The sequence below is a fragment of the Cibotium barometz genome, chromosome 36 (assembly GCF_041138505.1).
Source record: "Cibotium barometz isolate CiBa-2024 chromosome 36, ASM4113850v1, whole genome shotgun sequence".
In the NCBI taxonomy this organism is placed as follows: domain Eukaryota; kingdom Viridiplantae; phylum Streptophyta; class Polypodiopsida; order Cyatheales; family Cibotiaceae; genus Cibotium; species Cibotium barometz.
The window spans coordinates 23,633,100-23,640,152 of record NC_141081.1 but is presented as its reverse complement, the minus strand read 5'-3'; positions in this window follow the sequence as shown (position 1 = coordinate 23,640,152).

Genomic DNA, 7,053 nt, shown 5'->3' with positions numbered 1-7,053 from the left:
ACGTGTCTTTACATCCCACAATGTTCCATTTGCAATATGGCTTCAAATCAAGTTGAATGCATGAGGTACTTTTCAAAAAAAATATTTTTTGGTTTTTTCTCACCAAAGAACCAGTCAATGATTCTGCTCTAAATCTTCTAAATCTTATTCAAATGCTATGGTTAAGCATTCATTGGCTTCATAACATGTTTCTCCAACATACCCTAAGAGGGTTTGACCAAATTCCTTAAGATGAGTGAGAACCATCAATTTTCTCAACTCTCTTGTTTGACTTTTTCTGTAAATGTCAGGTACCTTCTGTCAATCAAATTGCTTTGGCTTCTTAAATTTTGATCCAAATGCAAAACTTTTTGAACCAAAAGTTTAGAAACTCATGGCTCCTTACTTGTACCAAAGGAATTAGCTTAATTCTCTATAGGTAGAGATTAATGCTTTGACTAGTAATGCTCTATTTTGTAACACAATTCTGGAATTCTGCTAATGACTGGTTATTTGATTCAATGAGCTCCAAATCCTTCAAGTAAGCTTCCCAAATGTTAATGCCAGCTCCAAACATATATTTTCTAAGTTCCAAGTGACTTCAACCACTTGCATTGGCTCTATATTGATCAAGTATGAGCAAAAAACATGAAAGCTATCCCAAAATTGCTACAAAAAAGCGCCGCCTGCTTTCTAGGGCTCTGGGGAGAGGCCAATACCCAAATGAAATGATTAGCACCTTAGGAATGACCTAATCTAGCATAAGTATGAAGGGTTTAGCTCAATTTTTCTTCTAGCCTTTGCATTTGATCCTCCACCGGGCATATGTTCTCTGTTTTGCAAGAGTCTTCTCTTCCTCTTCACTCACTCACTCACAAAACCCTAGATGAGAGCACCAAGCTCTGATACCATGTAAAGAAACAAGAAGAAGAAGAGGCAACACACACACCAGCAAAGACCCAAACCCTAATGTATTTCATTCACCATAGCCATAGAGAGAAGCCATTGTCTCTCACTCTCATACACACAAAAGAGAAGACACACAATATGTGTAGTGTCCACACTATGTGTAGTGTCCACACTATGAGTAACCCTAACCATAAGGTCCACACACATAGCCAGGGTGTCTAGCCATTATTGTCACACGACTAGACTACCAAACCTCCATAATGCTATCCTGTTGTAGCCGAGGAGCTTAATATCTCAACAATTCTTTAAGTAAAATGGTAAATAGCGAGTTAGTTTTGCAAAGATTTTATCTACTTTTATTCATTGGTGGAGAGGTATGTGACCCTTATATATACTTAATGGAGATTTTAAAAAATGTAAGAATTCACTCGCCCACCACCCATACTCTTAAAACAATTCCATCAATCTACTCACTCACCTATGCTCGCTCCATGCACACACCCAGAAGAAGTTGTTGATTTCTATGTGTGTGATAAAATGCACTGAAGTAAAGAGATAAATCCTTAAGGGCAACTTGATATGGATGGGATGGCACTATTGTAGAAAATACCTAGGATTGTAGTCAAAGACAAACTAGAAATCTTGATATACTTGTCACATCTAGTGTGAAGCATCAAAATTCCTATGTAGCTTATTAATGGGGATGCAAAAGTATATGAAATGTCCTCCTAAGCATGCCAATTGAAATGTAGACACAAGACCACTTCAAAACTTTAGTCAAAATGACCTTTAGCTAGTAAGTTACTCCAAAAAGAGTCCATATTTCATTCATCATGTGTCATTTACAAAAACCCCAAAGGACATGTTCACAAAAGCGATATTTTCTATGTACAACACCAATGGGCATATTCATTATTAGATTACAGGTCCCTTTACAAATTGAATAATGTATTTGATTACCTTTTATAGTGTTGCCACCATTGTTCTCTCACTAAGATAGACTCTTCATCTTCCAGTGTGATATTTGGATTATTCTCGATGAATCCATGGTGATCCTTTGCTTGTAGCCATGTAGTGAGCCAGTCACATACAACCATTGTAAGATAGTTTACACCTTGAGCTTGCAATTTGTTAACACAAACATAGCAAGTATGTACATTTCACACCATCTTGTAAGAGCTATCATCCAACATCAGTATTAAAATATAGTTAACTATGGTGGGTACCTTAACAACATTTCACACCATCTTGTAAGAGCTATCATCCAACATCAGTATTAAAATATAGTTGACTATGGTGGGTACCTTAACAAAAACACAACTAGAGTCTTGTAGAGAAGATTGGTTTTTCTTGTGGCAGTATTGAAAACTTTTTCTCTTTCACACAACCCTCTTGTGTGTACATGTTTACAAAACATTGTAGATTACTAGAAAAATAGCAAAGAAATGGCCTTCCACCTCATACAACACATCCAAATAAATATATCGAAGTGCTAAAAAACACCATTCCAAAAAATCATTTGCATCCTATTGCACACCAACAACGACAGGTGCTCTTTCCACTCTTATTAACTTTGCAAAGTGTGGTGAGATATCTGGAGGATCAAGGGGGATAGTTTGTATCATTGCTTCAGTCGCTCCTCCATGATTGGTCTGTACTATGGTGGCATGGTCACTTCCTGGCTTGGTACAACTTCCTCTTTCTTAGCCTCCTCTTTCACCTTCATGAGTACATCATCCTCCTCTTTCACCTTCATTAGTACATAAGGAGAACAAAAGCACCAAAATCTTTAGGTCTAAGTCATCCTACATGCTTTCACCTTGAAGTTGTGAATGAGTATGATTTTTTTTGTGAATGAAAATTTACAGAATTAAATTAATTTTAGGGATAAACTGATCTATTTTTATTTTTTTAAACCATACCTTACTCAAGAAATTGGGCATAATAAAGTGAAAAAAGGACAATTATTGTAATATTTATATCTAGTGTTTGGTTATATCTAGTGTTTGGTTAGGAATTTTTGCATGCTTCTTTTTGGAGATTTAAGTTATTATTCTTGATCAAATTATGGGCTATAAACTCCCTAATTTGCAGCATAGGAAAGTCATTTAAATTATGTCTTTTGGTTTACCAATTATGATGTAATGTTGATATGCATCCTCAAATAGTTAGAGGAGTTATTTTGGGATGCACTTGGAAATTTTAACCTCCTAAAGCATAATCATGCTAAGGATTATTGGTTAATGCTCCAAGTTCCTTAAGTGTATGGCATAAACCAAACTTAGTGTATGGTTTCACAACCTTCCTTAACTAGATAAAGGAATAGAATGTTAGATTCTTATGCAAGTTATAGTCCCTTAAGATTAAGATTAATTAATGAGAACCTCATACTTTATGACAGGATTTAGAATACCTATATAAATCCTTAAATCATAAGAAATCAACTAGACCTTAGAATACCTATATAAATCATAAGAAATCAACTAGACCTTAGAATACCTATATAAATCCTTAAATCATAAGAAATCAACTAGACCTTAGAATTCATAAATTCCTAAAGGATTAAGGCTTTAGGGTTATAGGAAAAATCCTCCTACGTGAATTTACCAATAATAGGAGTTCCCGTATCTCTAAGGTGCAAAACCCACCAAATTGGAAAAGTTAAGAAGTATTGAACATAGACCAAGGTTGGTACACCTTGTAAACAAAAACTTTAAGATATCAAAGGTTAAGTGGGTCCAAAAACCAGTACTTGATTGCCCTTCATAATTGTAAAAACCCTTAAGATGAAGAGCATGTGTTTCTCGATGGTCTTAAGTACACAAATTAGAAGATGAGTACATTCTAAGATTAATCAAGACCGTGTTATGCTATGATCCTCAAGATAAAGGCGATAAATTTATTGATAGCCTCAAACCCTCAAACCAAGAGGATAAGAGCTTATTAGACTATGACAATAATTCTAAGGAGTCTATTGGATAAGGAAGTGACCCCAAGAAAGAATTTCTCTTCCTATCAAAGATGGGTACCCGCCAAGGGAACCCTACTTGCATAGAGCTAGATTTTCAATTGAATTAAGGGTTATTTTCTTGCATTCACTTGTTTGATGCATCTTGTCTTATACATGTATTTTGTCTATGCACAGCAATGGATCCTGGGTGCAGCCCGAGAAGAGTGGTGCCCCGTAGACCGAAATTGTGTAAATGTGCAATGCAATTTTTCGAGTGGAGTATTGTGCATAGGTACCACCAAGACCGTGACCCTCTCAAATGGTACTAGGGTGTGCTCCCAGTATGTCTGGGTGAGGATTTCTGCAGAAGCAGCCTAGAGTGGTGAGACTCACCGGTATTACTGATCAGGCCAACAGAAGCAGCTCTATGGTGTCAGGACTCACAAGCTGAGGACCCTAGAAACACCTGGGAGATAGTTAGATCTGAGTCCATCTCTACTCATGCACGGGATAGGGCTGATCACCTGAGTCTCCTCTTCGAGCAAGTGGATAGGATATTAACATTACATGTTGTTTTATGAGTCGTGCAAGTGGTAGAGATGGATACTTGAGTCCACCTCTCATGGCGAAGTGGTAGAGGAGTCCATGCTTGAGTCCATCGCTCCGAACTCTTGTTGTGATGAATACTATTTTTTTTTAACAAATGTTGCTTTTCAATATTTAAGGAGAAAAGATACGTGTGTGTGTGTGTATCGAGGAGTGCATGAGTAATGTTAGACTAGCGGTATGACTGTTTTATTGAATTCATGTGATTAATCGATGTTGGCTAGGGGGCTTCGGTACCCGGGCACCAACCCATCTTAAATTGAATCCCTGTGTTGTGAGTGGTCGGGCGAATGGCTCTGGTTCGCTCGAAAATGGATGGGACTAGGCTCAACACTTGGGTTCGGTTGTTAAAAGAAAATGAGGAATGAAAAAAAAGGGGGGGAAATGGGGTTAATTTAAGTAATAGGTATTCAACATAAGGGATAGGATTTTTAGTATTATTTTTGTGCGTTACCGAGGAGTGTGACCATGATAGGGTTGACCTTCGAGAAAATACCCTATTGTGATGCCTTGCACTTCTGAGAGATAATGGACAAAAATAGCTAAGGGTAGAAGAGTTTCTTGGTGGAATTGCTTGTATTCCTTGTGCTTGGGTTCTCTTAGACCTCGAAGAGAGAGTGAGGGCTTTCGGATAACCAAGTACTAGTCAATACAATGCAAGGCCCCTATGTGCTTGGGTTCTCTTAGACCTCGAAGAGAGAGTGAGGGCTTTCGGATAACCAAGTACCAGTCAATACAATGCAAGGCCCCTATGTGTGTGGAACAATCTACCCGCAACAGTTCGAGAAACTCCGTTGCACCTTTTAGACTAGCCAAGGTAGGTGGGATCTCACATCCTGGTATCAGAGCTGAATTGAGAGATTCTCTTTAGAGAAATAAGATTTCATGTAATAATTAGAAATTATGATGTTATGAGACAGGAATGGCCTCATTACCCAGACTTACCACAGAGCATTTCATCCTCTTTCCAGCATCTTATGGGACTAAATCAAAATTTGAGGAGGCAAATTGTTGATAGGATTGCTGACTCATTCTTTCCTACCTTGGAGGAAAGGAGATTTAGATGGTATTTTGGGGATCGTTACATCCATGCTTATCTAGGACATGATGGTGGATTTCATAGGAACCTTATCTTAGTTATGATTTATCGGGAGCTTAGACTAGTTTGACGAATTATTTGTTATGATCTCCTAGACTTTGATTTTTCTAGATTCAGTAGATTTTTCCAGGTTTTACTTCTGTATGTCCCTAGAACCTATGTTAGTTTACCCTCTACTTATTGGTTATGTTCAACTATATTAGAGTTTTCAGATGAGTCTTGAATTACAGTTGTACTTCCTCATTGAAGGATTATGGTTATAAACCAGAGCTTTCTTCTTTTGTCTCTTTCAAAAGTTTGAATGAATAAAAAGTTCAATTTTGAAAAATGTGGGGTTTTTGTTAGGATGATGGGAACCAAGGAAATGTGCCATCCATATCTTTCAAGTGTACCTGATCTCTCACACGAAGTTGATATGCTCACTTTCGCTTTTGAACATATCAACCGGGGAGAAAAATCAACTCACCGAGCTTATGTTGATCATCTTATCGAGATATTGTTCCCTTCTTTTGCTGATATTAGTGGAAAATGGTCATTCAAAGCCAGAATTCATGCAAGAGTCTTTTACCCAAATCTTTGAGAAAACCTTATTATCTTGATGGTGTGTCTACGCCTAGGGCTAGTGTCAGAAGTTTTATTTTATAGATCTCTTGAACATAATGTAATCAAAGATCACCAAAATTATAAGTTACTTAAGCATTTTGTACCTCGTGGGATGTTAAAAATCCATGGATTTTCCCATAGAGCTATTTCCTCTAGAGTTTATCAGGGAATGCATAGAGGAACCTATCGGTTGTAATATTCAGAAAGGAAATGCTCCTAGATATTTTGTACTTGAAATAAAAAGCATGTTCATCTTTTACTCATAAATAAAGAAATCCTTGTGTTGTTGTGAAATGTTAATCAACCTCTTAGAAAACTTCTTATGGTATTTTGACCATCAGAGAATGGCTATTCAAAGAGAAACCACTCGAACATTCTTATCAGGGATCGAGGGACTCTCTGAAGAAGCTGATTGTATGGCTTTTGCTTTCGAGAACTTGGCCAAACGACCCCTTGAAGAGCGTAAACAGTTAGGATGCCACTCTCTATCAATAGGCTGTTGGTTGCTTTATTTATGTATGCATTTCGAGGCTTGACATTCAGTTTTTGCAGTCTCACAGGTGAGCAGGTTTATGCATAGCCCAGGCAGCACTAAGCATTGGCAGCACAGGCAATTAAGCGACTCTTTCACTACTTGAGTGGTACCAGGCACCTTGGGTTATTTTATCCTAAGGGGGGATCATTGCTGCCAGATTTACATGCTTTTTTAGATTTTGATTAGGCTGGTTACTACTATGACACTCACATGTCCACAAGTGGTTTTTACTTCATGCTTGGCACCTTGGGTTATTTTATCCTAAGGGGGGATCATTACTGCCAGATTTACATGCTTTTTCAGATTCTGATTAGGCTGGTTACTACTATGACACTCACATGTCCACAAGTGGTTTTTACTTCATGCTTGGCA